This window comes from Macaca fascicularis, chromosome 5 (genome assembly GCF_037993035.2).
Source record: "Macaca fascicularis isolate 582-1 chromosome 5, T2T-MFA8v1.1".
Lineage (NCBI taxonomy): Eukaryota > Metazoa > Chordata > Mammalia > Primates > Cercopithecidae > Macaca > Macaca fascicularis.
Genome location: NC_088379.1, coordinates 37,679,865 through 37,694,776, shown reverse-complemented (window position 1 = coordinate 37,694,776; position 14,912 = coordinate 37,679,865). Strand labels below are relative to the sequence as shown.

At 41.3% G+C, this 14,912-nt stretch overlaps 1 long non-coding RNA gene across 1 annotated transcript in view; it reads right to left on the bottom strand.

Moving 5' to 3' along the window:
• Positions 1 to 1,718: 1,718 nt before the first annotated feature.
• LOC123573559 (uncharacterized) overlaps positions 1,719 to 14,912 on the bottom strand; it is a 94,209-nt gene continuing 81,015 nt past the window's right edge. Inside the window, exons 3-4 of the long non-coding RNA XR_006698169.3 lie at positions 9,865 to 10,024; positions 1,719 to 3,099 (exon numbers count right to left, since the gene is read on the bottom strand). This is a non-coding gene — a long non-coding RNA (uncharacterized lncRNA). The remainder of the gene's footprint in view (positions 3,100 to 9,864; positions 10,025 to 14,912) is intronic.

The window sequence follows — 14,912 nt, the reverse complement described above, 5'->3', positions numbered from 1 at the left end:
ACATTCTCTCGTAGATTCTTTTTTATTTTGCTTACATTGTCCTATGGCCAAAATTACGTATCAGCAGCATAGTTTTCTTTTATGTCACTGTCCCAACCACCTCACTAGATAGGTGTTATTATTTTCCCCTCTTTTTTTTAATTTTTTTTTTTTTTTTGAGACAAGATCTTGTTCTATTGCCCAGGTTGGAATGAAGTGGCATGATCACAGCTCCCTGCACCCTCAAGCTCCTGACTCAAGTGATCTTCCTACCTTAGCCTCCCAAGTAGGGAGTACTACAGGTGCATGCCACCATGCCCCAGCTACTGCAGCATAGTTTTAAATGGCTACATGGTATTCCGTTGTGTCAATAGTTTTTAAGTTATAATACCTACTGCCTATTTTATCCATTTTGGTTGTTTTCAAGTTTTAATATTTTACTGTCATAAACAATGCCATAAGAAAAGCAAATTTAAACTACAATGAGATATCATCATATACCAGTTAGAATGGCTATTACTAAAAAGAAAAAAAAAACAGATATTGGCAAGGATATGGAGCAAAGGGAACGTTTATACACTGTTGGGAATATAAATTAGCACAATCTCTATGGAAAATAGTATGGAGATTTCTCAAAGAACTACAAATAGTAATACCATTTGTTCCAGCAATCTCTCTACTGGGTAGCTACACAAAGGAAAAGAAATCATTATATCAAAAAGATACATGCACTCATATGTTCGTCACAGCACTATTCACAATAACAAAGATATGGAATCAATCTAAGTGTTAATCAATGGATGGTTGGATAAAGAAAATGTGGTATATGTACACAATGAGATACAATTCAGCCATAAAGAGGAATGAAATCATATCTTTTGCAGCAGCATGGATGGAACTGAAGGCCATTATCTTAAGTGAAACAACTCAGACACAGAAAGATAAATATCATATGTTCTCACTTATAAGTGCAAGCTAAAAATGTGTACACATAAACATAAAATATAAAATGATAGACAGTGGAAACTCTGGAGGGTGAGGGGTTGAGGGGGAATGGACGATGGAAAAATTACTTAATGGATACAATGTACATTATTTGGGTTATGGATACACTAAATACCCAGACTTCACCACTACACAATATAGCCATGTAACAAAATTGCACTCATATCCCTTAAATTTATACAATAATAATAATAATAATAACCCAAAGCTGTAATGCACATCCTTATCTTACTTCTTTGAACACTTGTCTGACTATATTCTTGACAAAAATTTCTAGAAAGGGAATTTTAAGCCAAACAGCATGCATATGCTTAGAGCTCAGATATGTATTACAACCATGCCCTCCAGAAAGTTTCAATCAATTTTTAGTCCCACCAGCAGTCAGATTGGGTTTTTGAACAAAGTTCAAGCTCCATTCTAAGGAGGAGTGTGAGAATTACTTTCTGCTGAAAATCACAAGATGGCTTGAAATATGGGCAGAATGGGAAATACTGTTGTTCATACAAGGCTCTTCTTTAATGCTGTGACCTGAGTCACTTCTACCATAAAGAAAAGAGTATCCTGGTATAGGTGGATGTAATATACATTGATCATGAGAAAACAAAAGACCAAGAGTTTTCAAACTCTTGGAGAGATAAACTCAGTACAAGAATACTATGTCAGAAAAGTAAGTTAGCAAAAGCAAGTGTATCACTTTTTAAAAAATTACTACTACATAACAAATTACCACAAACTTAGTGATTTAAAACAACACACATTTATTATGTCACAGTTTCCAGCACAGCTAATCTGGCTCCTCTAAAAGGCTGCAATAAAGGTGTCATAGAGGGTTCAAGTGGGGAATGGTGAGCTTCCAAGCTTATTTAGTTTATTTATTTAGTTGTTATTCATTTTCTTGCAGCTATACAACTCATGGGAACTTGATTCCTCAAACTTGTCAAGGAAAGCAAGACACTATAGCATGTTTGCTAACAAGACAGTCTTACGTAATGTAACGTGATTAGAGGAGTGATATCCCACCAGTTTTGCCATATTTTATTGGTTAGGAGCAAGTCACAGGGTCTAACTATGCTCAAAGAGAGGGAATTATACAATTATACAAGGATGTAAATTCCAGGAGACAAGGATCATGAGGCTACTTAAAGTCTGTTCATCATAGTAAACAACTCTGAAATCTCTCTCCTTAGAATGCTTTCCACGTGAGTAATCAAGGAAGTTGAAAACTTGGGAAAACGTAAAATCCAAAACTCATTGACTAAAAAATATTTATTCTAGGTCTCTCATTTCAAGTGGCAGTAGATAACACAGCATTCTATAAATAAAAAGTGGCCTATGATAAATGTGGTATTTTCAAAGGTGTACAGAGGATCATGTGTTTTGTTTTTTGGGGAATTCACTTCCACATCCCTGTGACTAAGATATTTTCTCCCAACTTTGTCTTGTGGAATGAGGTGGCGTATTCCCAAACCCATGTTGTGATGACCACAGTTGAGACATTTTCCATATGAGAAACTGTGCTAGCTATTCTTATGTCTCTAATTACTATGTCTCCCCAAGACCTAGCCATACGTCTTCACGGCCTTTTAAAAAATACAAAGGGAGCCAGGCAGTTAAAAATATTCTTTTAAAAAAGTAATATGAATCATGTTATTCAAAAGGAACTCTAAAGGAAGTCCCTACTGATATCCACATTTTTCTCTTTTTAAACCTCTAAGGAAAGTTCATGGTCTGTATTTCATACATTCCTCTTTAATCCACTTAATTATGGCCTGAGTTGTAAAGTGGCTGTAATATATTTTCTTAGAAGAACATTGTGCATTTGATGCACCTTCATATTACAGTTCGTAATTAACATTATTTGACATTGCATCACACACTTGGAGGGGAGAGAAGAGAAGGGAAGAAGATTCCTCTTTCAGTATTTAATCTTTAGTCCCCTTCTCATCTTCCAACTGATTTCCTTCCTAGACCTTCAGTTAGAGGAAAGCAAACTATGATGGTCCATGAATGAGTAATAGATGACCGAGAAGGAGTGTGAACTTCTCATTCAATGAATACTGCAGAGGTTTCTGAAGACTTGAGCTCTATGTATCTGCTTCATCAACTACATTATTCCTTCAAAGGAAACAAAAAAGGTAATTTTTTAGTCACAGTGAAGATGGTGGTGGTTGGATAAAAATGTTTCCTGGGTGGTGGCCAGAGCTTGTCTTCTTCCCCTTCCTGCTTAACTTCCGCCCCTGCCCCAACCCTCGACCCACCCATTCTCTAAGGCAAGGAAGCTGCCTGGCAGTCAGATTAGCCTGAGAAACCCTGAAAGGAAGTAGAGGAATTACATTCTCCAGGGGGCTGTCAGTGCAGAGTGGACCTGGCCGGAAACAGTGTTTTGGGTGTTGTGCTCTTCTTGGACAGAAGAGGTGAAAGAGGAACTAAGGAGGGGAAACAATGTGCTTGGATTAAAGGGTCTTGGACTGGGAATGGGGTATGAGAGCTGCAGAATAAGGCAGGGGCAGGTTGGACCTTCTAGTAACAATTGCTCGAGACTTTACACTTGGGCCCCTTTAGATGTTAGAGGGTGTTATTGTTGAAGACTGGTGTTCCCATTTAGCCTGGGCTTATTTAAGTGTTCTATCATTCTAACCCCTTATAAGCATGTGTTAGTTTCCCAGGGCTGCTGTACCAAGTTCCACAAACTAAGTGCCTTAAAACAACAGAAATTTATCGTCTCAAATTTCTGGGGGCTAGAAATCTGCAATCATCCACCCTCTGAAACTAGGGAAATCCTTCTTTGCCTCTTCCTAGCTTCTGGAGGTGGCTGGCATTCCTTGGCTTGTAGATACATCACTGCATTCTCTGCCTTTATCATCACATGCATTCTGTGTGTATGTGTACTTTTGTGTGTGTCTATGTAGGTGCATGCATGTGTGTTTTCTCCTCTTTTTTTTTTTTTTTTTTTTTGAGATGGAGTCTCGCTTTGTCACCCAGGCTGGAGTGCAGTGGCGCGATCTGGGCTCACTGCAAGCTCTGCCTCCCGGGTTCACATCATTCTCCCGCCTCAGCCTCCCAAGTAGCTGGGACTACAGGCACCCTCCACCACACCCGGCTAATTTTTTGTATTTTTAGCAGAGACAAGATTTCAGAGTGTTAGCCAGGATGGTCTCGATCTCCTGACCTTGTGATCCACCCACCTCGGCCTCCCAAAGTGCTGGGATTATAGGGATGAGCCACCGCACCCAGCCCTTCTCTTATAACAAGGACACTAGTCATATGGAATTTAGGGAGTACTAACCCAGTATGACCTCATCTTAACTAATGGAAACTGCAAAGACCCTATTTCCAAATAACATCACATTCTGAGATTCCTAGTGAACATAAATTTTGGAAGGATACTCTTCAACCCAGTACAAAGCAGAACATATATACACACACAATTAAAACTACTAGCCAATTAACTTGAGTTTTGATGCTCTAATGAGTTAGAGTTGGAAAGAAAGCCAGTAGTACTCCACTTGGGAAAGGAACTGAGCTGAAATTTTCAATGGCTCTAGGTTTTTCCAAGCCAGGAGACCTCACCTTGAGCAATGTGCTCTACTTTCTGCTGATTCTATTCTCCAACCACCTCTTTCCTACACATCCTACACACACTCACGCTCCACCGCTAACAAGGAGAAGCAAGACTTTGATGATCATCTACATCTTTATCTCCAGCACCCATAGACAAAGCATTTTGCTTGCCCTGTTTTGAAGCAGCAGGCCACTGGCCCCTTCAGTGTCCAGCATCACAGAGGTAAGGTTGGCCAGAAGCAATGTTGGGGGACTAGAAGCCCAGGGGCTCCTGGGCTACCTTGCTGTAGGAGCCCAGGAAGGTGAAAAGAGTACAATGATGTTGGAATACAACTCCAGGAGTTGAAAACTCCCCACTCCCCTTAGTTAAGGAAGACTTACAAGAAACTAATTTACCAAGTGCCAGAAGATGTTTACGGCCATATTTTGCCCAGCCAAGTGGTCTGCATGATTCAGGACAGGTAGAGTTCAGTCTCAGACTTACTCACACTAGGCTCAGATGTGCAAAGAAAATGTAGCATCTTAACTCTCTATAATTTTATGGTCTTTAAATGTTTCCTAACCCCCACACCACTGACTAATGAGAGATTCTGGTAAACTGAATTTTAGACCAATCTGGTAGACTCAGTCTATTCCAGTAAGCAGTCTTTTCTGAGTGAGTCAGTTTTTCCAATTTGCAGTATTCTTCCTGGTTCTCTCTAAGATGGTATCTGGGAATGTGGAAGGAAGGTACTTTGGGCCAGTGGGGGAGAGGGAGGCCCCTCGAATTGTGCTAGTCCATAGCTGTGAGCTAGCTGGCATCTGTGGGGGTGATTGGACTGCTATTGACACAGGCTGCTTAGAGGAAGTGTCCTGCTGACGTATGCAGCTAGGGCAACTGTGGTCTGTTTTCTCCTGGCTTGGACAGGGTTCAAGATCTTCCCGGCTGACTCAGCCCCACCTCAGCCCTCTCTGGCACTCTGGACTCTCTGGGATTCCTTTTCAGGCCCCAGTTTGGTGGACAGATCCACAACATACCCTAGCATGGCCATTCTTCCCTGTAGGGCCGGGGCACAGGTATAGCAGGCCTCCTGAGAGCAGAGCCTGTGGCTCCATTTGTCCCAGTCTGAGTTTCTTCACCCTGTCTTTGATATTCTTAGTTACATCCTCCGGTCTGGACCAAGATAGGAGCCTGAGAATGATGCAAAGGAGGTACAGCATTGCTGGACTGCCTTGGCTGGCTCTACTCTCAGAATCATGGGAGAGGTCAGAGACTGGAGATGGAGTAAAGGTTTAGATGAAAAAGGAAAGCAGCAAGAATCTTAAGAGAAAGTCACTTTGTCCCCACCCCATCCCTAGTATTACTGTTTGAATATGTACTCCGTAATATTGGGCATGGAGAAGAGACAAATTATGGCAGTAAAAAGACAAATCAGAAATTAAGCACTGAACTCCAGAATATGATGGGCATATTCTGAATCTGTACTGCCCACCATGGCAGCCACTAGCCACATGTGGTTATTGAGCATTGGAAACTCCCCCGTCACATATATTGCAACTGGTGTTACTCAAGGTTGAAATTTTGAATTTTATTTAATTTTAATTAATTTAAAGTTAAATTTAAATAACTGCATGCGGGCTGGGTATGGTGGTTCATGCCTATAATCCCAGTGCTTTGGGAAGCCAAGTTGGGAGGATCTCTTGAGACCAGAAGTTCAAGAGCAGCCTGGGCAACATGGCAAAACCTCATCTCTACAAAAAATACAAAAAGCTAGCCTGGTGTGGTTGCGTGTGCCTGTGGTCCCAGCTAGGAGGCTGAGACAAGAGGATTGCTTGAGCCCAGGAGTTCAAGGCTGCAGTGAGCTATGATCATGCCACCTGCACTCCAACTTCGGTGATTGATTTATATTGATTATATGATTTATATTGATGATAAAGTCATGTAGTGAGACCTTGTCTTTAAAATAATAATAATAATAACTTTTTAAAGGACATGTGGATAGTGGCTACCATATTTGACAGTTCGGTTCTATACATTAACCTTTTACGTGCCCTGTTTTGGTGATCTAGTAAGGCCCACAGACACCTCCTCAGATTGTGAGATTTTAAATTATTATTATTATTATTTTGCGGGGAGGAGGTCTCACTCTGTCACCCAGGTTGGAGTGCAGTGGTGCAATCACGGCTCACTGAAACCACTGCCTCCCAGGCTCATGCAATCCTCTCACCTCAGCCTCCTAGCTGGGACCACAGGCACACACAACCACACCAGGCTAGCTTTTTGTATTTTTTGTAGAGATGAGGTTTTGCCATGTTGCCCAGGCTGCTCTTGAACTCCTGATCTTACGCAATCTACCTTGGCCTCCCAAAGTACTGGGATTACAAGCATGAGCCACTGCACCCAGCCAGATCAATGTTTTTAAGTGCATAAAATAAAATATATAGGATTACAATGGAAATCAATTAATTTACTATTTGTGTTATTCTTTAGTTTTTAATTAGATTTTTAAAATTAATTAGAAAGTTCATATGGTATAGTACTCTATGCTGTTCTTTATTAACGTATTAAATATTATTCTATCTGTGAACCTAATAACTATCACAGTTTTGAAGTAGCAATGAATATAAATGGTATCTTGACATATCTGATGCATATCATGATGTAATGTGAAAATGCCTATGATTGACATTGATAATAAAGTTATGTGTACTGGTAATACTACTGTGTTTTAGGTTCAGTTAGGAATTAGTGAAATAAACTTGTGATTTTTTTTTCCCCCATCTACGTTCACAAGGTCCCTGGATTCTCTTCACAGATTGGGGGTACATGGACCCAGGTTAAAAAGCCCCACTCTAGATTTTTGTAAATAAGACAGGTTGATGAATAAAGTTAATTCCTTCTAGAAATATGTATGGAATGCCTACTACATGCCAGGTACTGATCTAGACACTTGGGCTGCAGCATGAATAAGAGAGACAAAGTTGGAGTTTTCAAAAAGTTCGTATTTTAGTGGAGGAGGACAATAAATCAACATTCAGTAGTTTCAAATGGTAGTAAATGCTGTGAAGAAAATATAATAGAGAGATCTAATAGAAAGTAACTGGAGAGAAAGTGGCAATTTTAAATTGGGTGATGAGCAAGGCCTCTCCAGGAGGCCATTTGAGTTGAGGCTTGATTGAAAGATGGAGCCAGCCTCGCACAATCTGGAGGCAGCACCTTCTGAGAACAGAAGGCCCTGTAGCTAAAGACCCTGTAGCTAAAAGGGGTGGGTGTGATTGGAACAGGATAATGGACAGAGGGAGCACTGTAGAAGATTGAGGTCAGAGAGGTGGGATGGGGTGGCAGGGGGAGGCCAGGTCAGGGCTGGAGCACTGAGTTTGTAAGTAGTCATCATAGACAGCTGAGAATTTAGATTCTATTCTAAATCCACTTAGAGTCAAAGGTGGATTACATGACGCTCTTGCTAAAGGATGGATTAAATGGGGAAGTGGAAGCAGGGAGTTCATGCAGAGCCTGATGTAGTAGTGCAAGTGTGATAGTGGCTGGTAACTCAGGAGGGCAAAATGCAGAAGGAGAAAAGTGAATGAATTTAGAGAATCTTTTCAAATAGGGCTTATTAGCCACAGGCAGGGAGCATGAAGCCCCAACCTGACTCAGGGCAGTGTGAATTTCTCAAATGAAAGAGTGGTGGGGGAGGCAGATTTGGGGGCAGAGTGAAGATTTCTGTTTTGGTTTAATTAATGTCTTTTAGGTATTAAAGGGGAAAGGTTTGAATCTATAAATCTGAAGTTTAGCAGAGAGGTAAAGGCTGGTGCTATAAATGTTACATTCACCATCATCAAGATGGTATTGAAGCCAGGGGACTGAGAAACATCAACTAATAACAGTGTTGTACAGAAAAGAAAAGGGTGGGTCTGAACCCTAGGGAAACTGAGTATTTAGGATTCATTTTTTGATTATTTACTGTGCACCTATTCTTGGTCCAGACTTTCTGCTTCCAAAGGAAGTGCACCATTCTCCAACTAAAAACAGCTCTTCTACTGATCTGGTAAATTGACTGTGGGTTAAGATTATGACCCCTACAAAGACCTCTAGTAAAGTATAATTGTACTTTTGCAAGGATCCATTACCAAATATTTCCATAACTAACATCACAATGAGCCCTCCCAGGCATTTGCCTTTTCTTTTGTTGTTGATTCCAGTATCTGAATCTCCTTCCTACATTTGAAGATTTCCCCCACTTTATGAGTCCCACCTTGCTCTTTAGATTTCCTGGGGAGCTATCTTAGGGAGTGATCTGAGGCTTTGTTTCTCAGAACACATTCTCCACGCCTGGCTTGCTGGCCTTCCTAGAGATCCTATGAGCTACTTATTATCCTTTAATAAATTCCTTTTCTGCTAAACCAGTGTTGATGTTTGGGTTTCCCAGGAAACAGACTCCCAGACAGAAATTTGTGTGCAAGGAGGTTTTGCGGGGAGTGTCCTCTGGATCAGCATCTGTCCCCTGGATCACAGGGCAAGGGATGCAGGAGAGGGCAGAGAGAGAACTTGAACTGTGATGACATTCCAGTAGAATCCTCATCTGATACCATGAGGAGCTCAAGAGCTGGAGGGCCCTTTAGGGGGCTGGGGTATTTGTATCCCTTCTCTTATCCCTAGTCATTGAATACAGGCTACCCCAAAAAGAGGGCATGCCCTTGGATGAGATGACTTTCTTAGGCTAAGAGCCACATCAGGCCAGGAATACAGCTGAGACCTATCATCCACTTGCACTCTCAGTCTCCATAACAAGCTTTACAGTTTACAAATCCATTCTTCCCCTGGATTCTAGCAATAATCCAATCACTTTCTTCATAGTTCGAATGAGAAACTGAGGCTCAGAAATAATAAATGAACACCTAGAACAAGCTTGTCCAACCCATGGCCCACAGGCCATATGCAGCCCAGGATGGCTTTGCATGCTGCCCAACACAAATTTGTAAATGTTCTTAAAACATTATGAGGCCTTTTTTGCTCATCAACTATCATTAATGTTACTGTATTTTATGTGTGGCCCAAGGCAATTTTTCTTCTTCCAGTGTGGCTCAGGAAGGCCAAAAGGCTGGACTCCCCAAAAGCAACCCAAGTGGCACACTAGATATTACTGACAGTAAACATCCACTCCTACCCTCCTAGCATCTGGAAGGCAGCCAGGGTTCTGAGTGAGATTTCAGTTCTGCCAGTGAAATGCCTTTGATCTAGAAAGAGGTAGAGGTGAAATGCAAACCCTCGTCTTATGATTCCAAATGCTGCTTCTTTGCCTGCACCATATTGAACATTGTTGTAGAGAACAAACAAACCTTTGAGATGGGCAAGCCGTCCAAGAGCCTGAGTAGGGCCTGGGCAGTTCAAAAATCTTGAGCCATATTACTTTTGGATCTTTCTTCAGGGATTCTTAGAATTCGGGACAATGAATTCCAGTTGGAGCCACCATTTGTGAAGGAATTTCACCTCATCCTCCTATGGGAAAAAGAAAAAAAAAAAAAAGAAGCCACTAAACAGCAACCAAAGTGCAATAGTAGACATTATCTGTTGACAGTAGACATCTACTCCTACCCTCATTTGTGTTTCCTCCAAGGATCTGGAAGGCAGCCTGGGTTCTGGGTGAGATTTAAATTCTGCCAGTGAAATGCACTTTCATGCTATTTGGAAGGCAGAGGAGAGGTGGAGACTGTTTTCCCACAGCTGTGACAGCAGACAAGAATGTGCCAACAAAAGCAAGTAGCAACAACTGGGCTCTGCACTCCACTCCCTGGTCACCAGTGTCTGGAGCAGAGGTGGCAGGAGCTCAGGTTTTCTGACCTCTAGCTTATAGCAACAGTGGTTGATCTTGAAACCAAAAGACCAGAAGCTGATTTTTACTACTCCTTCTCTTCTAAAATGTCGTGAGCACTGAATTTCCTAGATGACGCCAATCTCTTTCTGCTTGAAATATTATATTTGTAATGGTTTTCTTTTTTCTATGCTGAACCTGAGATAGCACCCCAAGCGTGAAGCCAGAGTCAGTGACTCCTCTTTCCACACCCAGACATGATATCACCAGAAGGAAAATGCTCTTTACCCAGAGAGCAACATGGAGAGGACCGTAAAACAAACTGGATCTCAAAGTGCTGAGATGACTCCTCCGGGGAAACTAGTGACTGTCGGCCATGGGGGATTGCTTCTTAAAGTAGGTGGGATGAGAGCCTTGTCTTGCTGTGTGGATTGTAACACTCAACTTTTACCACCATGCACTTAGTCCCAGCACAGACCTATCTTCTACTTTTTTCATCCAGCATCCTAATGTCAGAGAGAGGGAATGCATAAAATCTCACCAGGACACTTGCTGGCCCACCACGTTGACAAGATGCCTCACTAATAGAGCAGAGGCACAAGAGCCGATGACCATGGCATGGAGCCAAGTGTCAGCTAAAGTCGGAGACAGCAAAAGGAGTGTAAACAAAGGAAGAACACTTTACAGTCATCATGAATCCCACACCCAAAAATGCAGACAGGCAGTGGACTTTTGGAAATGGAGTCTCTCAGATTTGTAGCCATCAAAAACAAAAAGTCTTTTCAAACAAAGATGTCATTTTACAGAGGCGGAAAGAGCCAATACTGCAAAGAGTCTTAGGCCTGCAAATTCAAGCATGAAATGGATATTCAAGGATAGCTTGCCCACAAATGCAGAAGCTGGGACACAGAAGATGCATAAAATACACAAAATGCATCTTGAATGAAATAAAGTGTAAGAAAGAATCCAGAGAATGTGCAACCACCTTCGTTTTTAACAAGAATCACTATAATCTCCAGTTTCTACTTTATAAGGCTGTTTCCATGTTCCAGGCAACAGCTGGTCCCACTTTATTGCTGTGGTACAATGAGTTCTAGTAAATCCTGTGTAATAGATGTATTCATATGCTCCGTCCTTTTAACAATCTTCTTAATTAGGGTGCTATCCTTTTAAGCAAAGCATTTATATAGTTATTTTATTGCATTTGAATACAGTATTAGCTTCAATAGATTTAATATAAGTTTATGGGTTTTTTAAAAATTGCTTTACAATGAGGGGAATTTATTTTATCCTCAGTGTGGGGTTATTCCCATGGACATTTAAGAGCCTTTGGTAGAGGTTTATGAATCACTATGGAGGAGGAAGGATCCTAAAGATGTGGTAGATGGTGGTGGTTCTACCACTTACCTTAACTTCCGAGAACCTCAACTTTCACATCCATAAAACAGAATCAGTATATTCCTTGCCTGCTTCATGGATAAATTGTGAACATCAAATAAGCTATTATAAATGAAAGGGCTTTACAAGGCATCGAGAGTTATGTGCATTTCAGGGGCTATTACTTCTCCCATGGAAGCTCCCCCATCCTCAGTCTTACGAGGAGATGGTGCTGGTGCATGGGTTTTAGGGTAGACTTGGACTTTCAGGATGCATGGACAGAGGAGAGCAGAGAGAGCCTGGATTGTTTAAGATGCCGGGGGTATGCAGAAAGGAGAGCCTCAGGCATTGTGGGAGTAAGGGCAGAGGGCCAGGAACAACAGAGGACAGATGTGGAGTTAATTAGGTGTTAGCTATGGATACCTGCTGACATTCTGGTACCTAAGGCTGGGTCTCCTCTTCATTACCAACAACCACCAAGTTATTTTCCAGGCCTCCACCTAGTCAGTGTCACTCAAAACCTCGTTCTCTCTTTCATTAGAGTTCAGACAAACAATTCTTCACTTAAGCAACTGAATGCTCTAGAATATCCTCCATGTACCCTAGAGCACTAGGATTCCATTTACTGGGGTTAAATGTACTAATCCCCTCTTAAATGTAGATAAAATGGAACGTAGCCAATATCAGGTTTCAGCTACCCATGCACAACACAGTGAGACATATCCTCAACAGTATAATTTTCAAATGTGAATGACAAAGATTTATGAAGTAGGCTCTAATGTCTTTCAAATGATACTACATCACCATTATTTTCTTTTTCTTTTTTTTTCTTTTGAGACAGAGTCTTACTCTGTCACCCAGGCTGGAGTGTAGTGGCACAATCTTGACTTACTGCAACCTCCACCTCTCGGGTTCAAGCGATTCTCCTGCCTCAGCCTCCCAAGTAGCTGAGACTACAGGTGCCCACCACCACTCCTGGCTAATTTTTTGTATTTTAATAGAGACAGGGTTTCAGCATGTTTGCCAGGTTGGTCTCGATCTCCTGGCCTCAGGTGATCCGCCTGCCTCGACCTGCCAAAGTGTTGGGATTACAGGCATGAGCCTCCGCAACTGGCCTGCATTACTTTTTTTATCGTTGTGCATCACAGAACCAAAGGAGTGTTAATCACCTTTCAAATCATGTCATGAAATCCATTATGTTGTCCACCATACATTCAATAAGAAAATTCAATTATGACAAGCCCAGCTGTTTTATCCAATTATTTTAAAATATATTAACGTTTCAGTTTATTATCAAGTATATAGGCTGAGAGGCAGTAGTAATAGAGTAAAAAGACCACTGTACTTCGAGGCAGAAAACACAGGTTTTGTAGGGGAGTGAAAAATTTCTCTCTTTTAGGTTCCTTGGCTGTGTTACAAATTAAATGGACATATGACAGATTAACAGAAGGAAAACCATGTTTAATTATGTGCATTCCCATAGGAGTTCTACAAACTATGTCTCAAAGAAGGGTCAGATGATTGATGTTTACATAACATCCAGAACTACAGAAAAGAATAGAGGCTTGAGGCTTCTAGGGGGTGGTGGAGACACAAGGAATGAGGTTCCTTGGCTGGGCTACAAATTAAATTGACATATTGACAGAAGGAAAACCATAGTTAATTACATACATACACATGGGAGTTCTACAAAATATGAGTTTTAAAGAGGGATCAGATGATTGAAGCTTATATAGTATCCAGAGCTACAGAAAGGAATAGAGGCTTGGGGCTTCTAGTGGATGGTGGAGACACAAGGAATGGGAAGGTGAGGGGAGGAAATATAAGGTGAATAAAGCTTGTCTTGTTGTGCAGGTTACAAGACTCTGCACCCCTCAGAAGAATAGGCTATCGTCAGGGCATGGAGTTAATCTGTAGTCTGTTTTCTAGTGATGGAAATTCATCTTCCCTGGTTGATAAGATTCCCAAGGAGAGGAAATAACGGTTGCATTCCTTTTGGAGGATCCGTCTTTAGGCGGATAAGGGGAGCTCAGAGAAGACCTCTGCCTGCACTACTGTTCTCCAAGTGCCCTCCAGTTCAAAGTAATCAGCATACCAAAATGTATTTTGTGGTGGCGTTTCCTGACCTCCTTCGGTTTGAATCTGATTTTAACACGCTGGAGAAATTTGAGCAAGTTACTCTATCCCACTGGGCCTCGGTTTGCCAAACTCTTAAAATGGGGATGATATTATCTACCTCACAGAGTAAGGATCAGATTTGATAATGTGGATGAAAAAGTTTGGGAAAAATTAATGTTAGGGACTTACTTTATTGATTATGTGTTACGGTCACAGATACATGTCCTCATTTATTGGTATCTCATTGATACTGTAAACTCTCAACTATATTCTTCCACAAATACTGATTCACAAACTTCTTAGCTGCAGATCAAGGGAGCTAGAAGCTGACTTTCCCTTCTTGGCATCTCTCTCCTTCTCTTTAGTTTTAATATTTAATTTAATCGTGGCCATGCCCTTCTTGGCTGACCTCACAATTAAAGATCAAAGCACGGAGTCTCATTGCCAGTTTCAAGTCCATCTAACTGCTATCCGGATAAAGAAGCTTTTATTTAATTTTTTCCACCTAATTTTAGAGATGGGGTCTCACTCTGTCGCCCTACTGGAGTACAGTGGCTATTCACAGGCTCAATCACAGCACACTACAGCCTCCAACTCCTCAGCTCAATTGATCCTCCCACCTCAGCCTCTGGAATAGCTGGGATTACAGGTGTTTGCCACTGTGCCAGGTTTAGACACTTTAATATTCTCCAATACAACCCTGAGAATGTATACCACAGTAAGAGTAAAAGGAAATGTGGACAGTCTTGGACCTCTGAGTGAATGAAGAGGAGTGTGCAAGGCCTAAGGCAAAATGTCAAGGCCAAATGATGTCCCATTTCACAGTCATATGATTCTGCAGCCTCTTTGTCTACGGAAGTCCAAAGCTGAATACCAAGATGTTTCTTATAATCCAATGCAAGGTGAAGGAAATGCTAACATGAAAGATAAGTAGAAAACAATGTGAAAACATATTTTCTATCAGATGAAACCCTCTTCTGGCTGATCATCTGCTGAGGCTTGTGGGGGGCCTATATTAGTCTGCTTTCTGTTGCTTATAACAGAATATTTGAAGCTGAGTAATTTATAAAGAAAACAAAT